General features: G+C 45.8%; 1 long non-coding RNA gene and 1 pseudogene across 1 annotated transcript in view; one reads left to right on the top strand and one right to left on the bottom strand.

Moving 5' to 3' along the window:
* Positions 1–213: 213 nt before the first annotated feature.
* LOC100970562 (suppressor of cytokine signaling 5-like) lies at positions 214–5,186 on the bottom strand (annotated as a pseudogene).
* Positions 5,187–6,208: 1,022 nt separating this feature from the next.
* LOC129398723 (uncharacterized) overlaps positions 6,209–20,956 on the top strand; it is a 96,561-nt gene continuing 81,813 nt past the window's right edge. The window contains exons 1-2 of the long non-coding RNA XR_010108993.1: positions 6,209–6,622; positions 7,949–8,406. This is a non-coding gene — a long non-coding RNA (uncharacterized LOC129398723). The remainder of the gene's footprint in view (positions 6,623–7,948; positions 8,407–20,956) is intronic.

The following is a 20,956-nucleotide window of genomic DNA, read 5'->3' on the forward strand; positions in this document are numbered from 1 at the left end:
GTGGCTCATGCCTGTAATCCCAGCAGTTTGGGAGGCCGAGGTAGGCGGATCACAAGATCAGGAGTTCGAGACCAGCCTGACCAACATGGTGAAACCCTGTCTTTACTAAAAATACAAAAATTAGCTGGGCGTGGTGGCATGCACCTATAATCCCAGCTACTCAGGAGGCTGAGGCAGGAGAATTGCTTGAACCCAGGAGGCAAAGGTTGCGGTGAGCCGAGATTGCACCACTGCATTCCAGCCTGGGCAACAGAGCGAGACTCTGTCTCGAATATATATATATATATATATATATGTATCTTTTCTTTCCTGTAGCCTTGGTGATAGCCATGGGAGTGTAAAATGACATTCTGCAGCAGCATGGAAGGAAACCAGGAAGCAGTCCGCAGTGGCACAGAGCACATTAACAAAAAGATACAAGGACAGATTAGGCTGCTTTAGTGCAAAATGTCTAGGACAGAACTGTACACATTCGGTTCAGATTCTAAGAAGCAGACACTAGAACCTGATGTAACTTCCAAAAGAGCCCACTCAAATAGTATTACATAGTATTCCAGGTGACAAAAAGTTGCTAAGTAAAGTCGTTTACAGATACAATGGTTGTACAGCACCTTTTAAATTTGCAATTTAGGTTTCAGATTTTCCATTGAGAATGAACTGCCCTGAAATTCGATACATTATACTTAAGCAGTTCAGCTATGAGAATTTTTTTTTTTTTTTTTTTTGAGACGGAGTCTCACTTTGTCGCCCAGGCTGGAGTGCAGTGGTGCGTTCTCAGCTCACTGCAAGCTCCGCCTCCCAGGTTCACACCATTCTCCTGCCTCAGCCTCCCGAGTAGCTGGGACTACAGGCGCCCGCTACCACGCCTGGCTAATTTTTTTGTATTTTTAGTAGAGACAGGGTTTCACTGTGTTAGCCAGGATGGTCTTGACCCCCTGACCTCGTGATCTGCCTGCCTTGGCCTCCCAAAGTGCTGGGATTACAGGCATGAGCCACTGTGCCCGGCCTCAGCTATGAGAATTTACAACAAAGAGGTAACTACTGCTATCCAAATTATTAATTACAGTTTAACAATAAACTCAACATCAGCAACCATTGCAGTTATTATTGTCTGTCTTGATGGGGCATCTTCTAGTCTCGTGTTCTTCATGGTTCATGAAATCATCATGGGCATAAGGAAAGATCCAACTTTCATGAAACAATGATTAGACTGCACATCAACTTTAAAAAATTACATGCCAGACTATATTGCAGAGGCCGGGCATGGTGGCTCACCCTTGTAATCCCAGCACTTTGGGAGGCCGAGGCACTTGAGTTCAGGAGTTCGAGACCCCCCTGGCCAACATGGTGAAACCCCGTTTCTACTAAAAGTACAATAATTAGCCCAGTGTGGTGCAGGCACCTGTAATCCCAGCTACTTGGGAGGCTGAGGCATGAGGATTGCTTGAACCCAGAAAGTGAAGGCTGCGGTGAGCTGAGATCATGCTCCTGCACTCCAGCCTGGGTGACAGAATGAGATTCCATCTCAAAAAAAGAAAAAAGAAAAAAAGACTATATTGCAGAAGTGATTCCACATACCTGTTTTAAGTTAAAACACTCATTAAAAATATTAATACCTAGGACCTTTAGACGAAATTCTACTACTAAATTTATAAGTCTGAAATTTTAAGAATGACTATTTAGAAAAGCTGGTTTACCTAACAGTAGCTTTTGGAGAAGAGAAAGAATCTGACTATAAAATACATCAACACTTAAGTGAACTGCACTATGCCCTCGTGGCCAGAAAACTGCATTTCTTTTCCTAAAAGGAAGGCAGTCTTTCATTTTTTTTTTTGACTTCTAAAGCTTGACTTATAGTAACTTCAAACGTCACTACTTTTGGAAGATGATAGAAAAACTCTTAGAAAAAATATTTTAGGCATTAGTCAGACAGTTGCAATACTCATCCAATATTAATTATTTGTTCTTCAGTAAGAAATTGAATTTGTCAGAGCAGATGCCCCTGACCTGCCTCACTCAATGACTACAGCCATTACAAACCCATCTGTTAGCTACATTGGCCGCATGTTTTGGTAGGCTTACTGACCACCTGGAGCGGTGTCTCCTGTTGCTCCACCAGGCACCACGTTCATCTGGATAAATAACAGCAGGTCGCACCTAACAGATACCAGCACTAAGGTCAAAGATGGCATGGAAAAACCCAGCAGTGATGTGTGTGCTTGTTCTGGGGCACTGTCTGATGCACACAAAAGTGAACTGAGTTAACACCCTTTGGGGACAGGACAGTTTGCTTTGTCCTGACTGGTTCTCTTTCTAGTTAGCAAACTCTAACTTTTTGTTTATAATGATACCCTTTTTTTTTTTTCTCAAGACGGAGTCTCGCTCTGTGACCCGGGCTGGAGTGCAGTGGTGCCATCTCGGCTCACTGCAACCTCCGCCTCCCAGGTTCAAGCAATTCTCCTGCCTTGGCCTCCTGAGTAACTGGGGTTACAGGCCCGCACCACCACACCCAGTTAATTTTTTGTATTTTTAGTAGAGATGGGGTTTACCATGTTGGTCAGGCTTGTCTCGAACTGCTGACCTCGTGATCCGCCCCCCCTTGGCCTCCCAAAGTGCTGGGATTACAGGCGTGAGCCACCATGCCTGGCCTATAATGATAGTCCTTTAAAAAATTCTGCCACGTTGATGATAAAGGGAGCCCACTGATTGCATCATACGCAGTGCACCTGCAGACTCCTGCAGACAGATGCTGCAGGCTGAAAGGAAAGGTCCTGTTTAGAGATACAGTAAGCAGTGGTTCAAAAAACATGAATGAAGCCGGACGCAGTTGCTCACGCCTGTCATCCCAGCACTTTGAGAGGCTGAGGCAGGTGGATCGCCTGAGGTCAGGAGCTTGAGACCAGCCTGGCCAACATGGTGAAACCCCGTTTCTACTAAAAAAAAAAAAAAAAAAAAAAAAAAAAAAAAAAAAATTAACTGGGCATGGTGGCACACACCTGTTGGGAGGCTGAGGCAGGAGAATCACTTGAACCTGGGAGGTGGAGGTTGCACTGAGCAGAGATCATGCTATTGCACTCCAGCCTGAGTGACAGAGTGAGACTCTGTCACAAACAAAAACAAGCAGGAACTGGGATTTTGATCATGTTCTAAAAGATCTGTTACAGGAGGCAGAGGTTGCAGTGGGCCAAGATCGCGCCACTGCACTCCAGCCTAGGTGACAGAGGAAGACTCCCTCTCAAAAACAAAAACGATAACAAAAAGAAACAACAACAACAACAAAAAATAAAAATAAAAGACCTGTTACAGCGGAGGAGTGAAATACACATGGGCCATGGCCATCAAAACACACGCTGTGATCCCACTGCTCAATCTGTGCATAAAGGGACCGGGTGCAGCGGCGGAAGCTCACAGAGAGGAGGTGTCCTCTTGCACAGAGTCCCTGAGCAAAAAAGGGCCTTCGAGTTTCCTTTCCAGAAGGGCTTCTGCTTCCTAACAGTCCCTCACTCCCCCGTCACAGCGATTCCCTGTAATCTGAAGCAAAGCGGGCATGAGGCAGTGTGTGCAATCAGTCTGTGTGTGGACTTTCCAAGCTCCCCGTCTGCTAACATCGGCAAGGCTGTCTCCAGATACTGATGCTACTTCTGCCTCCATGACCGCAAACACAGGGCGCTTGGATTCTCTTCTGAGTCACAGTCAGCTTGTGGAATTGCAGAACTGTCCCCACTTATTTCAGCAACTCCAAGAGCTAACCTTGGTCCCAGTTTCTTTAAGGGATTAACCTGTGCAGTAGCTTCAAATGTATTTATTTGTACATTGGGAGGGGGATCTACCCCTTCTTCAATACCAAGCCATCTTCTCCCTCTAAGCCTATCTTCTTTGTCTTCTGTAGAAACCAAAGATGGATCAAATGTGTCAGAAATGTTGAATGTGGGCTCACAGGAGCTGCATGCTGTTTAATCAGATGCCATTTTGGGGCTAAACCTGAGCTCACTGCAACCTCCGCTTCTGGGCTCAAGCTATCCTCCTGCCTCAACCTCCCAAGTAGCTGGGACTACAGGTATGCACCCACCATGCCCGGCTAATTTTTTTTTCCATTTTTTGAGACAGAGTTTCACTCTTGTTGCCTAGGCTGGAGTGCAATGGTGTGATCTCGGTTCACTGCAACCTCTGCCTCCTGGGTTCAAGCGATTCTTCTGCCTCAGCCTCCTGAGTAGCTGGGATTATAGGCATGCACCACCACACCCAGCTAATTTTGTATTTTTAGTAGAGACGGGGCTTCTCCATGTTGGTCAGGCTGGTTTCGAACTCCCGACCTCAGGTAATCCACCCGCCTCAGCCTCCCAAAGTGCTGGGTTTACAGGTGTGAGCCACCACACCTGGCCTAATTTTTGTATTTTTGCAGACGGCATCTCACTATGTTGCTCAGGCCGGTCATGAACTCCTGAGCTCAAGTGATCCCCCCACCTGGCCTTGCGAAGTGCTGGGATTACATGTGTGAGCCACCACGTCGGGATTACAGGTGTGAGCCACCGCGCCGGGATTATAGGCATGAGCCAGTGCGCCGGCCTCTAGTAAACATTTTATCAGCAGCCAGTGAACTCTGGGTCTTTGTGGAACAGGAATGTTTGTTCCTCCCACCTGTGGACCATGTGGAGAGTAGGCATCTCTTCATGAAGTCTTGTTCCTGGGGTAACACAAGAATCATTGTCCTTTTCAGTGCTTGTTTCAATAATCTGAGAGATTTTGGTGGCACCATTTTGGTGTCTCCTTGAAGAATTCTTGGAAGGGCTTAATCCCAGTAGTAAGGGAAAATGTTTTTCTCTTGAGGGACTGCTTTGTGGCTGAGCTGAGTCTCCCTGTGTGGATGCTTTTCTCTTTGACAGACAAACCGCCCTTGTCTATATTTTCCCTACGGCTTCCTCCCTTGTGACTGAAGCGATTCTGACACCTGTACTTGAAGTCATTCCATACTTTCCCCACTCTATCCATTGGCTATAAAATCATCTGGGGCGTGCGGAGCAGCCTTATGCAGGGTACCTGCGGCCAGCCAGGACAGGCCCGGACGGCACAGTTCCCGACAGGTGGAGGATGCCTGCTCTCTGGTGTGTTCTGTCCCCTCTGACTGCACAGCCCACCCCCTGTCCCCCTGCCCCAGCCAGCCCTTCCTCTTCACCTGTTTCCCCCATCTCCCCCCACCCCGGCCAGCCCTTCCTCTTCACCTGTTTCCCCTCCCCCTCCCCCCACCCCAGCCAGCCCTTCCTCTTCACCTGTTTCCCCTCCCCCTCCCCCCACCCCTACCAGCCCTTCCTCTTCACCTGTTTCTCCCCCTCCCCCCACCCCAGCCAGCCCTTCCTCTTCACCTGTTTCTCCCTCTCCCCCCACCCCGGCCAGCCCTTCCTCTTCACCTGTTTCCCCTCCCCCTCCCCCCACCCCTACCAGCCCTTCCTCTTCACCTGTTTCTCCCCCTCCCCCCTACCCCGGCCAGCCCTTCCTCTTCACCTGTTTCCCCTCCCCCTCCCCCCACCCCAGCCAGCCCTTCCTCTTCACCTGTTTCCCCTCCCCCTCCCCCCACCCCTACCAGCCCTTCCTCTTCACCTGTTTCTCCCCCTCCCCCCACCCCAGCCAGCCCTTCCTCTTCACCTGTTTCTCCCCCTCCCCCCTACCCCGGCCAGCCCTTCCTTTTCACCTGTTTCTCCCCCTCCCCCCACCCCAGCCAGCCCTTCCTCTTCACCTGTTTCTCCCCCTCCCCCCACCCCAGCCAGCCCTTCCTCTTTACCTGTTTCCCCTCCCCTCCCCCCACCCCGGACAGCCCTTCCTATTCACCTGTTTCCCCGCCTCCCCCATCTGGAATGGCTAAATACACTCTTTGGTGAAGTGCTGTGTCAGGCCTCTTGTCTATTTTTCCTGTTGTGTTAATGATCTTTTTTCTCGCTGCTTCATAAAATTTCTTTAAATAATAAAATGGAAATGACTGAAAATGGCTATTTTTGGTTACATATATTACAAATATTTTATTCCACTTTCTAACTTGCCTTTTCCTTTTCTTCCTGGAATCTTTTGATGAATAGAATCTCTTATCTTCTTCCCATTTTGAAAACTGTGGTAAAATAGGCTGGGCATGGTGGCTCGTGCCTGTAATCCCAGCACTTTGAGAGGCCGAGGTGGGCAAATCATTTGAGGTCAGGAGTTCGAGACCAGCCTGGCCAACATGGCGAAACCCCGTCTCTACTAAAAATACAAAAATTAGCCCGGCATGGTGACGCACGCCTGTAATCCCAGCACCAACCCAGGAGGTGGAGGTTGCAGTGAGCTGAGATTGCGCCACTGCACTCCAGTCTGGATGACAAAGCAAGACTCCTTCTCAAACAAACAAAAAATTGTGGTAAAACAGACATAACATAAAATTTACCATCTTAACCCTTTTTAAGTGTAAAGCTTAGTTGGGTTAAGTACATTTATAATACTGTGCGGCCATTGCCACCAAGCATCTTCAGAACTCTTTCCACCTTGTAAAGGTGAAGCTGTACACTCATTCAACAACAACCTCCCACGATCCCCTTCCAGCTCCTGCAACCACCTTTCCACTCTGTCACCATGAATTGGACTGCTCTAGGCCCCTCATGTAAGTAGAATCCTAAAGCATCTGCCTTTATGTGACTGGTTTGTGTCGCTTAGCACAGTGTCCTTAAGATCCGTCCGCCCTGTAGCGTGTGTCAGAATTGTGTTCCTTTTTTTTTTTTTTTTCCCCGACGGAGTCTCGCTCTGTCGCCCAGGCTGGAGTGCAGTGGCATGATCTCGGCTCACTGCAAGCTCCACCTCCCGGGTTCACCCCATTCTCCTGCCTCAGCCTCCGGAGTAGCTGGGACTACAGGCGCCCGCCACCACGCCCGGCTAATTTGTTGTATTTTCAGTAGAGACGGGGTTTCACTGTGTTAGCCAGGATGGTCTCGATCTCCTGACCTCGTGATCCGCCCGCCTCGGCCTCCCAAAGTGCTGGGATTACAGGTGTGAGCCACTGCACCCAGCCAGAATTGTGTTCCTTTTTAAGGCTGAATAATATTCCGTGGTTCGTATACACATTTTGCTTGTCCATTCACCTGTGGGTGGACACCTGGGTTGCTTCTGTTTCAGTGATTGTGAGTAATGCTGTTAGGAACACGGGTATGAAAATATTTCTTAGAGACCCTGCTTTCAATTCTTTTGCGTATATGCCCAGAAGAATTCCTGGACCACTTGGTTATTCTTTTTTTGCTTTTGTGAGGAAATGTCATAGTATTTCCCCAAGCAGCTGTACCATTTTATATCCTCACCAACAGTACGCAAATGAGTTTTTGTTTGTTTGTTTTGAGACAGGGTCTGGCTCTGTCCCCCAGGCCGGAGTGCAGTGGGGCCACCTCCACCTCCAAGGCTCAAGCAATCCTCCCACCTCAGTCTCCCGAATAGCTGGGACCACAGGCACACACCACCATGCCTGGCTAATTTTCGTATTTTTTTTGTAGAGATAGAGTCTTGCTATGTTGCCCAGGCTGGTCTCAAACTCTTGGGCTCAAGTGATTTCCCGTCTTGCCCTCCCAAAGTTCTGGAATTACCGGTGTCAGCCGCCGTGTACGGCCCTGCAAATGTTTCAATTTCTTTACAGCTTCACCAACACTTTTTTTTTTAGCAGTAGCCATCCTAATGGGTGTGAGGTGGTGAGGAGAGAAGCCATTTCTCTTACTGTCTCCTGTCTCTGAAAAGGAGAAGGAAGTACAAGTTGAAAAACAACAGGAATGAAGTCAGTGGCAAGACCAGCTGGTGCCACTGATGACCCGGCCTGAGGTTAAAAGATTAAGCCCCGCCCCCCACTCTAACCACAGGTGCTCTCAATCCATCACTAAGCCCCGCCCCCCACTCTAACCACAGGTGCTCTCAATCCATCACTAAGCCCCGCCCCCCACTCTAACCACAGGTGCTCTCAATCCATCACGACCCTTTCACGTGGAACCACTTAGCCCTTAAAAGGGCCAGGAACTCTGTCTTCGGGGAGCTCGGCTCTTAAGACGCCAGTCGGCCAATGCTCCCGGCCGAATAAAAAAACCTCTTTCTTCTTTAATCCGGTGTCTGAGGAGTTTTGTCTGCCGCTGGTCCTGTTACATTTCTTGGTTCCCTGGCTGGGAAACGAGGTGATTAACGGACCCTAGAGGCAGCCCTTTAGGCCGCTTAGGCCTGCCCTGTGGAGCGTCTCTGCGGGGGACTCTGACCAGCTCCAGCAACGTGGATCCTGAGAGCGCTCCCGCGTAGGAAATTGCCCCGGTTGGAACTCTTCATCAGAGCAGCGCGTGGCAGGCCCGGGTGGAGGATCAACGCAATGGCTGAACACCGGCAAGGAACTGGCACTGAACATCTGGTCTGGACATCTGAAACTCGGTAAGACTGGTCTTTGGAACTTGCCCACTCCATTTGAGTGGAAGCGTGGCCTCATCACCCATGGCGTGCCTGTACCGGCACTTTGGTTCTTGTTTTTGACTTGGCTTGGATTGCTTGATACTTTGGTTTTGGTTTTGACCTGGCTTGGATTTCTGGATACTCCCATTTTGGTTTTGATTCTGGTCTGGTGTAAACTGAGAAAGTGTGTGTGTGCCTTTTTTACGCGTTCTTTGTTCTGTGGTGTGCGTGTGGTGTGAGCGTGGTGTTTTGTCTCGAGGAAACGGGTCAGACACAAAGTAAGCCCACTCTACAAGGAACTATGTTGAAAAATTTCCAGGAAGGATTTAATGGAGGCTATGGGGTTACTATGACACCAGGGAAACTTAGAACTTTGCGTGAAATAGATTGGCCAACATTAGAAGTGGGTTGGCCATCAGAAGGAAGCCTGGACAGGTCCCTTGTTTCTAAGGTGTGGCACAAGGTAACTGGTAAAGGATACCTAGACCAGTTCCCATACATAGACACTTGGTTACAGCTGGTGCTAGACCCCCCACAGTGGCTAAGAGGGCAGGCAGCAGCAATGCTAGTAGCAAAGGGACAGATAGCCAAGGAAGGATCCCGCTCCACCCGCCCAGGGAAATCAACTCCTGAAGTTCTGTTTGACCCAACATCAGAAGATCCATTGCAGGAGATGGCACCAGTGATCCCAGTTGTGCCCTCCCCTTACCGGGGAGAGAGGCTCCCCAGTCTTGAGCCCACAGTGCTTGCACCTCTGCAAGACAAGCATATCCCTAGGCCACCCAGAGTAGACGAGAGGAGGTGAAGCCTCAGGAGAAACCCCTCCCTTGGCAGCTCGTTTAAGACCCATAACTGGGATACAAATGCCCCTGAGAGAGCAGCAGTATACTGGGATAGATGAGGATGGTCACGTGGTGGAGAGGCGTGTTTTTGTGTACCAGCCCTTCACCTCTGCCGACCTTCTCAACTGGAAAAACAATACCCCGTCCTATACCGAAAAGCCACAAGCTCGAATTGATTTGCTGCAAACTATTATCCAGACCCATAACCCCACTTGGGCTGATTGCCACCAGCTGCTCATGTTCCTCTTTAACACAGATGTAAGGTGGAGAGTGCTCCAAGCAGCAACTAAGTGGCTAGAGGAACATGCACCAGCTGATTATCAAAACCCCCAAGAGTATGTAAGGACCCAGTTACCAGGAACCAACCCCCAGTGGGTCCCAAATGAAAGAGAGGATATGCAAAGGCTAAAGCGAGACAGGGAAGCTGTCTTGGAAGGGTTAAAGAGGGGAGCTCAGAAGACCACAAACGTTAACAAGGTCTCTGAGGTCATTCAGGGAAAAGAAGAAAGTCCAGCACAATTCTCTGAGAGACTGTGTGAGGCCTATCGTATGTATACTCCCTTTGATCCCGATAGCCCTGAAAATCAGTGCATGATTCACATGGCTCTAGTTAAAGCGCAGAAGACATTAGAAGAAAACTGCAGAAACAGACTGGGTTTGCAGGGATGAATACATCAGTTACTAGAAATAGCTAACCAGGTGTTTGTAAACAGGGATGCAGTAAGCCGTAAGGAAAACCGCAGAGAGAATGAACGTCAGGCCCGGCAAAAGGCCGACCTGTTAGCTGCAGCAATCAGAGGGGTGCCCCCAAAGAGGCCAGGGAAGGGGGCCCTGGGAAAGAAACTCAACTTGGTTGTCAGAGTTTGCAGCATAACCAGTGTGCTTATTGTAAAGAAATAGGACATTGGAAGAACAAATACCCTCAGCTAAAAAGAAAACAAGGTGACTCAGAGCAGGAGGCCCCAGACAAGGAGGAAGGGGCCCTGCTCAACCTGGCAGAGGGGTTATTGGACTGAGGGGGACCGGGCTCAAGTGCCCCGAAAGAGCTTACGGTCAGCATGACAGTCAGGGGTAAAGACATTGATATTCTTGTAGATACTGTTGCTGAACATTCGGTAGTAACTGCCCCAGTTGCCCCCTTATCCAAAAAGACTATTGACATCATCGGAGCCATGGGGGTTTCAGCAAAGCAAGCTTTCTGCTTGCCTCGGACTTGTGCTGTAGGAGGACATACAGTGATTCGTCAGTTTCTGTACATGCCTGACTGTCCCTTGCCCTTGTTGGGAAGGGACTTGCTTAGCAAGCTGAGAGCCACTGTCTCTTTTACAGAGCATGGCTCTTTGCTGCTAAAGTTACCCGGAACGGGAGTCGTTATGACCCTTATGGTCCCCTGAGAGGAGGAATAGAGACTTTTCTTAACTGAGCCGGGCCAAGAGATAAGACCAGCTTTGGCTAAGTGGTGGCCAAGAGTGTGGGTGGAAGACAACCCTCCAGGGTTGGCAGTCAACCAAGCCCCTGTACTTATGGAAGTTAAGCCTGGGGCCCAGCCGGTTAGGCAAAAACAGTCCCCAGTCCCCGGAGAAGCTCTTAAAGGTATCCAGGTTCGCCTCAAACACCTAAGAACTTTTGGAATTATAGTTCCTTGTCAGTCTCCATGGAACACTCCCCTCCTGCCTGTTCCCAAGCCAGGGACCAAGGACTACAGGCCGGTACAGGATTTGTGCTTGGTTAATCAAGCTACAGTGACTTTACATCCAGCAGTACCTAACCCGTACACATTGCTGGGGTTGCTGCCTGCTGAGGACAGCTGGTTCACCTGCTTGGACCTAAAAGACGCTTTCTTTAGTATCAGATTAGCCCTTGAGGCAAACAGCTTCTGGCTGTTTCAGTGGGAAGATCCGCAGTCAGGTGTCACTACTCAGTACACTTGGACCCGGCTTCCCCAAGGGTTTAAGAACTCCCCCACCATCTTCGGGGAGGCGTTGGCTCGAGACCTCCAGAAGTTTCCCACCAGAGACCTAGGCTGCGTATTGCTCCAGTATGTTGATGACCTTTTGCTGGGACACCCCATGGCAGTTGGGTGCGCCAAGGGAACGGCTGCCCTACTCCGGTACCTGGAGGACTGTGGGTATAAGGTGTCCAAGAAAAAAGCTCAGATCTGCCGACAGCATATATGATACTGGGATTTACTATCCGACAGGGGGAGTGCAGCCTGGGATCAGAAAGAAAGCAGGTTATTTGCCATCTAGCGGAGCTTAAGAGCAGAAGGCAGGTGAGAGAATTCTTAGGAGCTGTGGGGTTTTGTAGACTGTGGATCCCAAACTTTGCAGTATTAGCCAAGCCTTTGTATGAGGTCACAAAGGGGGCGGGGACCGGGAACCTTTTGAATGGGGATCCCAACAACAGCAAGCCTGAGTTAAAGAAAAAACGTATGTCAGCCCCAGCCCTGGGGCTGCCCGATCTGACAAAGCCTTTTACATTGTATGTGTCAGAGAGAGAAAAGGTGGCAGTTGGAGTTTTAACCCAAACTGTGGGGCCCTGGCCGAGGCCGGTGGCCTACCTCTCTAAACAACTAGACAGGGTTCCTAAAGGATGGCCCCCGTGTTTGAGGGCCTTGGCAGCAACTGCCCTGCTAGTACAAGAAGCAAATAAGCTGACTCTTGGGCAACACCTGAACATAAAGGCCCCCCGTGCTGTGGTGACTTTAATGAATACTAAAGGACATCATTGGCTAACGAATGCCACACTCACCAAGTACCAAAGTTTTCTCTGTGAAAATCCCCGTATAACCACTGAAGTTTGTAACATCTTGAACCCTGCCACTTTGCTCCCGGTGTTGTACCCAAGCGAGTTAGAAAAACGCCACACTTTGAGACGAGTTAAGAGTCCTAACGCCACACTTTGAGATGAGTTAAGAGTCCTTTATTAGCCGGCGACCGAGAGAAGGCTAACGCTCAAAATTCTCTCGGCCCCGAGGAAGGGGCTTGATTAATTTTTATACCCTGGTTTAGGAAGGGGAGGGGAGGGTCTAGTTAAAACAATTTTACCGAAGTTAAGTAGTCAAAAAGTTAAAAGGATAAATGGTTACAGGAAAGTAAACAGTCCCAGGTGCAGGGGCTTTAAGACTATTACAAGGTGATAGATGCGGGGCTTTGGGCATTATCAATCAGACGAATTCTTGGGGACTGCGGATATAGCTTGCCACAGTATCTTATCAGTTAATTGCATTCTTGGATGTGCTGGGAGTCAGCTTGCACAAGTTAAGTCCTTGAGGAAGGAGCTGCCAATGAAAGAGCCAAGATGGAGTCTGTCTGGTTCTCTTAGTTAAGGGAGAGTCCATTCAGGTGGAAACAATGCTGCGTGATTAAAGGAAAAGGGGGAGTCTAAAAATAGGGTTAGTAAAAACGAGTTTGGGCATTACACCGGTATCAGAGAGCCCTGTCGAGCATGACTGTGTAGAAGTGTTAGATTCAGTTGACTCTAGCAGACCTGACCTCCGGGACTGGCCTTGGGCATCAGTAGACTGGGAACTATACGTGGACGGGAGCAGCTTCATCAACCCGCAAGGAGAGAGAGGTGCAGGGTATGCAGTGGTAACCCTGGACACTGTTGTTGAAGCCAGATCATTGCCCCAGGGCACTTCAGCCCAGAAAGCTGAACTCATTGCTTTCATTCGGGCCTTAGAACTCAGTGAAGGTGACTGTAAACATTTACAGTGATTCTCGGTATGCCTTTTTAACCCTTCAAGTGCATGGTGCATTATATAAAGAAAAGGGCCTATTGAACTCTGGGGGAAAAGACATAAAATATCAACAAGAAATCTTGCAATGATTAGAAACAATATGGAAACCCCACAAGGTGGCAGTTATGCATTGCAGAGGACACCAGCGAGCTTCCACCTTGGTGGGTTTGGGGAATCCCCGCACTGACTCAGAGGCTCAAAAAGCAGCATCTGCCCCCTTCTGGGCATCAGTCACAGCCCCTCTGCTCCCTCAGGCACCTGATCTTGTACCTACTTCTTCTAAAGATGAAAAGGACTTTCTCCAGGTAGAGGCAGGACAAGTGATGGAGGAAGGATGGATTCGGTTACCAGATGGGAGAGTAGCTGTGCCACAGCTGCGAGGAGCTGCAGTTGTACTGGCTGTGCAGGAAACCACCCATTGAGGTCAGGAGTCACTGGAAAAGTTGTTAGGCTGGTATTTCTATATCTCGCATTTGTCAGCCCTTGCCAAAACGGTAATCTTTGTATTTTTAGTAGAGATGGGGTTTCACCATGTTGCCGAGGTTTGTCTTGAATTCCTGACCTCAGGTGATCCGCCCGCCTCAGCCTCCCAAAGTTCTGAGATTACAGGTATAAGCCACTACAATCGTGTTTTTTTGTTGTTGTTAAATCTTAGGAGTTCCCTATATATTCTAGATATTAATCCCTTATTAGATACATGATTTTCAAATATTTTCATCCATTCTGTAGGTTGCCTTTTAATTTTGTTGGTAGTGTCTTTTGATGCATAAAAATTTTAAATTTTCATGAAGTCTAAGTGGTCTATTTTTTCTTTTGTTGCCTGTGTCTTTGCTGTCATCCAAGAAATTATCACCAAATCCAATGTTTTGAAGCATTTGCTCTGTGTTTTATAGTTTTAGGTCTTACATTTAGGTCTTTGGTCCATTTTGAGTTAATTTTTCTATATGGTGTAAGACAAGGGTCCAACTTTATTCTTTTGCATGTGAATATCTGGTTTTCCCAGCACCATTTGTTGAAAAGACCATTGTTTCCACATTGAATGGTCTTGGCACTCTTCTCAGAAATCATTTGACCATGTATGCAAGTGTTTATTTCTGGGTTCTCTATTCCATTCCTTTGGTCTATATGTCTTTATGCCAGTACCACACTCTTTTGATGACTGTAGCTTTGTAGTGAGTTTTGAAATCAGAAAGTGTGGGTCCTTCAGCTTTGTTCATCTTTTTGAAGATTGTTTTGGCTATTTGGGGTCCCTTGAGATTCCATATGAATTTTAGAATGAGTTTTCCTCTTTCGGCCAAAAACATCATTGGGATTTTGATAGGAATTGCATTGAATCTATAGATCACTTAGGGTAGTATTGACATCTTAACAATATTACAACTTCCAATCTGTTAACACAGGATGTGTTTTTGTTTATTTATATTTTCTATTTCTTTCAACAATTTTTTTTTGCTTTCTTTGTACAAGGCTTTCACCTTCTTGGTTAAGTTAATTGCTAAAAATTTCATTCTTTCTGATGCCATTGTGGATGGAATTGTTTTCATAATTTCCTTTTCTGGTTGTTCTTTGTTAGTGTATATAAATGAAACTGATTTTTATGTGCTGACTTTGTATCCTGAAATTTTTCTGAATTCGTGTATACTGTGTGTATGTGGAATCCTTGGAGTTTTCTTTCTTTCTTTTTTTTTTTTTTTTTTTTTTTTTTGAGATGGAGTCTCGCTCTGTCGCCCAGGCTGGAGTGTAGTGGTGAGATCTCAGCTCACTGCAGCCTCCACCTCCCAGGTTCAAGCAATTTTCCGGCCTCAGCCTTCCGAGTAGCTGGGATTACAGGCATGAGCCACCACACTGGCCCATCCTTGGAGTTTTCTACATACATTATATCAGCTGTGAACAGAGATAGTTTAGTTATTTCTTCCTTTTCAATTTGGATAGGATACGTTTTATTTCTTCTTCTAGCCTAATTGCTCTGGCTAGAGCTTCCAGAACTATGTTGAATGGGAGTGGCAAAAGCAGGCATCCTTGTCTCGTTCCTGATCTTAGAGGAGCTAAAACTTTTAGTCTTTCACCATTGAGTGTACTGTTCACCGTGGGATTTTCATATATGGCTTTTATTATGTGAGGTAATTTTCTGCTCTTCCTAGTTTGTGAGAGGGTTTTTTGTTTGTTTTTTTCACAAAAATGTGTTGGATTTTGTCAAATGCTTTTTTATTTTTTTCATCTATTGAGAGGATCATGTGGTTTCTCCCTTCATTTTGTTGATATGGTTTATACATTGGATCAGTTCTTTTTTTTTTGAGATGGAGTCTTCCTCTGTCATCCAGGCTGGAGTGCAGTGGCGCGATCTTGGCTCACTGCAATCTCCACCTCCCGGGTTCACGCCATTCTCCTGCCTCAGCCTCCTGAGTAGCTGGGATTACAGGTGCCCACCACCATGCCCGGCTAAGTTTTGTATTTTTAGTAGAGACGGGGTTTCACTGTGTTAGCCAGGATGGTCTCGATCTCCTGACCTTGTGATCCACCCGCCTCAGCCTCCCTAAGTGCTGGCATTACAGATGTGAGCCACTGTGCCTGGCCCATGGATCGGTTTTTTATGTGTTGAACTGTCCTGGGGAAGCTTAGTTTTAACGTGGTTAAACATTTCAATATTTTTTCTTTGTGGTTAACATTTTTTTTCCTTTGCCTGCTCTGAGGTTATAAGGTTGTTTCCTTACATTACTTTTAAAAATTGTTATTGTTTTGCTTCTCCTGTTTAGCTTTATAGTCCATGTGGGACTAGCTTTTGTGCATAAGGTGAAGTAGGTATTATGTATGTTTTAAAAATTATGAATGGCCGGTTGCGGTGGCTCAGGCCTGTAATCCCAGCACTTTGGGAGTCTGAGGTGGGTGGATCATCTGAGGTCAGGAGTTCGAGACCAGCCTGGCCAATATGGTGAAACCCCATCTCTACTAAAAGTACCAAAATTAGCTGGGTGTGGTGGTGGGCGCCTGACATCCCAGCTACTCAGGAGGCTGAGGCAGAATTGCTTAGGACCCGGGAGGTGGAGGTTTCAGTGAGCTGAGATCTTGCCACTGCACTCCAGCGTGGGCAACAAGAAGGAAACTCTGTCTCAAAAAAAAAAAAAAAAAAAAAAAAAAAAAAAAATTTAATTGTCCCAGAACCATGAATTGAGGAAACCATTCGTTCCTCAGTGCCCTGCAGTAGCACTTTTGTTATAAATCAAGTGTCCATTTATGCAAAGATCTGGTTCTGGCTTCCATACTCTGTTTTCAAATCACACTGTTTCAGTTACTCAATCACTAGCTTCATTATCCATTCAGAAGTTGATGGGCATACTAATTTGGAGCAATTATGTAGTCATTTGGATCTGGCTTCTTTCACTTAGCATAGTACATTAAAAACTCATCCACGTGTCTGCATTTATCAGAAGTTTGTACTTTTGAATGGTTGGCTTGTGTTCCGTCGGATGTACAATAGTTGGTTTATCCACTCACCAGCTGATGGATATTTGGATTGTTTCCAGGTTTTGGCTGTTACAAACCACGCTGCCAAAAATGGTGTCTTTCTGTGGACAGGTATTTCCTTTACTCTTGGGTAAACACCAAGGGGTGAAAGCCCTGGCTCATGTGGTAACTTTATGTGAAATTGCCAAATTGTTTTCCAAAGCAGCGGTACCATTTTGCATTCCTACCAGGAATGAAGGAGAGTTTCAGTTTCTCCATATCCTCGTCTGCTCTCCATATTGTCAGGGTGTGTGTTAATTTTAGTTATTTAAAGTGGTATGTGGTGATATCTCATATGGTTTTAATTTACATTCCCCTAATGACAAGTGATGTTCATTATCATTTGGGTGTTCATATGTCATCTGTGTATCTTCTTTCTTTTTTTTTTTTGAGATGGAGTCTCGATCTGTCGCCCAGGCTGAAGTGCAGTGGCGTGATCTCGGCTCACTGCAAGCTCCACCTCCCGGGTTCACCCCATTCTCCTGCCTCAGCCTCCGGAGTAGCTGGGACTACAGGCGCCCGCCACCACGCCTGGCTAATTTTTTTCTTTTGGATATTTAGTACTAAGAGACAGGGTTTCACCATGTTAGCCAGGATGGTCTCGATCTCCTGACCTTGTGATCCACCCACCTCGGCCTCCCAAAGTGCTGGGATTACAGGCGTGAGCCACCCTGCCTGGCCATCTGTGTATCTTCTTTAGTGAAGTGTCTATTCATATTTTTCTCCCAATTTTAAAATTAGAAAAAAATTTGTTTTCTTACTCTGGAATTCTTTCATATTCTGGATTCATGCCTTTTGTCAGATATGTGTGTTGCAAATTTTTTTTTCTCAGTCTGTGGCTTATCTTTTCATTTTCTTAATAGTGGTGCTAGCACAGCAGACATTTTTAATTTTCAATAAAGTATACTTTATAGTATTTTTCTTATTCATGCTTTTGAGTCATACCTAAGAAATCCTTGCCTGACCCAAGGCCATTAATATGGTTTGGCTGTGTCCCCACCCAAATCTCATCTTGAATTGTAGCTGCCATAATTCCCACATGTTGTGGGAGGAGCCTGGTGGGAGATAATTGAATCATGGGAGCAGTTTCCCCCATAGTGTTCTCGTGATAGAGAATAAGTCTCATGAGATCTGGTGATTTTATAAGGGGCTTCCCCTTTTGCTTGGTTCTCGTTCTCTCTTGCCTGCTGCCATGAAAGATGTGACTTTTGCCTTCTGCCATGATTGTGAGGCCTCCCCAGCCACGTGGAACTGTGAGTCCATTAAACCTCTTTTTGTTTATAAATTACCCAGTCTTGGGCCAGATATGGTGGCTCACGCCGGTAATCCCAGCACTTTGGGAGGCCGAGGCGGGTGGATCACCTATGGTCGGGAGTTTGCAACCAGCCTGACCAACATGGAGAGACCCTGTCTCTACTAAAAATACAAAATTAGCTGGGTGTGGTGGCACATGTCTGTAATCCCAGCTACTTGGGAGGCTGAGGCAGGAGAATGGCTTGACCCCGGGAGGCGGACGTTGTCGTGAGATCGTGCCATTGCACTCCAGCCTGGGCAACAAGAGCAAAACTCTGTCTTAAAAAAAAAAAAAATTTACCCAGTCTTGGGTATGTCTTTATCTTTATCAGCAGCATGAAAATGGACTAATACAGCCATTAAGATTTTCTCCTATGTTTTCCTTGGTGGTTAACGTTTTTTTCCTTTGCCTGACTTTACTGCATTAACTAGGAAGTACAGTGTTAATCAGAAATGATGGCAGCAGACTTCCATGTCTCATTTCTGTTCTCCAGAATTTCACCAAGTGAGGTGTTTGCTGTATTACTTATTTCTAGTTACATCTTATTCCTAGTTTGTAGTTTGTAGGTTGCTACAAACTCTCAAAAATCATGAATAGATTCTGAATTTTATAGAATACATGTTGAATTTCTTCACGATTAAGATGTTCAAATGATTTTTTCATCTTTAAAGATATTTACATTTATTTATTTTTTAAAATTTCAGCATATTGTACCTGTAAACATCTTTATTTTTTCATTGTTGTGAGTGACACTGATGTATCTTCAAATGTCAACAACTTGAAATTCCTGGAATACATTTGATTGTCATATTATTCCTTGTATGTATTACTTACTGGGCTGGACTTAAATAGTTAAATAGTTACAGGAATACTTAGGAACTGTATTCGCATCCATTTTGGTAAGTTGTATTTTTGTTTTCTTTCTTTCTTTCTTTTTTTTTTTTTTTTTTTTTTATTTGAGACATTGTCTCACTCTGTCGCCCAGGCTGGAGTGCAGTGGCATGATCTCGGCTCACTTCAGCCTCCGCCTCCTGGGTTCAAGCGATTCTCCTGCCTCAGCCTCCTGAGTAACTGGGAGTACAGGCACGCACCACAATGCCCGGCTAATTTTTTGTATTTTTAGTAGAGACAGGGTTTCATCATGTTTGCCAGACTGGTCTCGATCTCCTGACCTTGTGATCTGCCCACCTTGGCCTCCCAAAGTGCTGGGATTACAGGCGTGAGCCACTGCGCCTGGCCCGGTAAGTTGTATTTTTCTTGGAATTTGTCTGTTAAATGTTATTTTCAAACATATTGGCATGGAGCTGCACTCCACACCATTTTCACAGCTGCCGTGTGTGTGTAGGGTCTGTGGTCTTGCCACTTTTATTGCCGTTATTGGCTATTTGTGCATTGTGCCTGTCTCTCTTAAACAGCTTTATTAAGGAATAATTTATATCCCATAAAATTCATCTGTTGCAAGTATATGACTCAATTCAGTGGGTTTTTTTGTTTGTTTGTTTGTTTTTGAGATGGAGTCTCACTCTGTCTCCCAGGCTGGAATGCAGTGGTGCAATCTTGGCTCACTGCAGTCTCTGCCTCCTGAGGTCAAGCGATTCTCCTGCCTCAGCCTCCCATGTAGCTTGGACTACAGGCATGCACCACCATGCTTGGCTAATTTTGTATTTTTAGTAGGAACGGGGCTTCACCATGTTGCCCAGGCTGGTCTCGAACTCCTCACTCACCTCAGGTGATCCTCCCACCTCGGCCTCCCAAAGTGCTGGGATTACAGGCATAAATCACTGTATCCAACTGATACATTGATTATTTTATCAATTTGAAGTGTTTCTCTTTATTGCCAGTCATGCTTTTTGCTTTAAAGTTTATTTTTCTAATATTAACATAGCCAGCTTTCATTTGGTTAGTGTTTGGATGCTATCTGTTCCCATTCTGTTACTTTCCATTTCTCAGTACCCTTATGCTTATATTTTTTCTGTACAGAGTATATAGTTTCCCCATCCTCCAATCGACCTGATAATTCTAGATTGGCTATTATATTCTTTTTTTGTATTTTGAGATGGAGTTTTGCTCTTTCAGCCAGACTGGAGTGAAGTGGCATGGTCTCGGCTCATTGCAACCTCTGCCTCCTGGGTTCAAGCAATTCTCCTGCCTCAGCCTCCCAAGTAACTGGGATTACAGGCTCCCGCCACCATGCCTGGGTAATTTTTGTGTTTTTACTAGAGATGGAGTTTCATCATGTTGACCAGGCTGGTCTCGAACTCCTGACCTCAGATGATTCACCTGTCTCAGCCTCTTAAAGTGCTAGGATTATAGGCGTGAGCCACTGTGACTGGCCGATTGGCTATTTTAGCCCTTCCAATATATCATTTCATTGTATTCTGGCTTCTTTGTTTCTTGTCAGAACTCAGCAATATTCTGAGGTTTGTAGATAAACTATTGTTTATTTCTTTGGCTGCTTAAGATTTTTTTATTGTAGAGTTTTAAAAAATAGGTTACCCTATAGAAAATTCTAGTTATAGATTTATTTTTTATTCTCCTTCGGATTTATTAGTCTTCTTGAATCTATGAACTAGTAACTTTCATCAGTTTTGCAAATTTCTCAACTATGATCTCTTCAAATATTGCTACCCCACTCTCTCTCTCCTCTTCTTCTGGGACCCCAGTGAAATGTGCATTAGATTTTCTCACTTTGTCCTCCATGAATTTTACATTCTCTTCCATAGTTTCCATTTTTTCTTTTTATACATTCACTGTTCATTTATATTTGCCTACCTATTTCCATTTTTATTTTTCTTTATTCTTTCCTCCTCCATTTCAGATCATGTTTAGCTTTGTTATTTAGGAAGGTTAGGATTTTTGTGTTTAGTGTTGCCGTTATCATATATATTACATTTAGTCCTTCTTTACAGGGTATGTACTAGTAGGAAACCATGAGCAATGATAAAATTAGCATAATTGCTCTTCCTCTCCTTTAACATCTAATTTTAGTTGGTTTTTTCTCCCATATCCTGATAGACCAGTGACTGTTTTCAATATTTTCAAGTAACTTTCTTAGGTGTAGTTCTTGTGTACAGCAGTCAGATTTTGCTTTTTGATATAATCTGAATATCAGTTTCTTTTAATAGACGAGTTAAGCACATTTTACAGTTTTTA

Source organism: Pan paniscus, chromosome 11 (genome assembly GCF_029289425.2).
Source record: "Pan paniscus chromosome 11, NHGRI_mPanPan1-v2.0_pri, whole genome shotgun sequence".
Taxonomy (NCBI): Eukaryota; Metazoa; Chordata; class Mammalia; order Primates; family Hominidae; genus Pan; species Pan paniscus.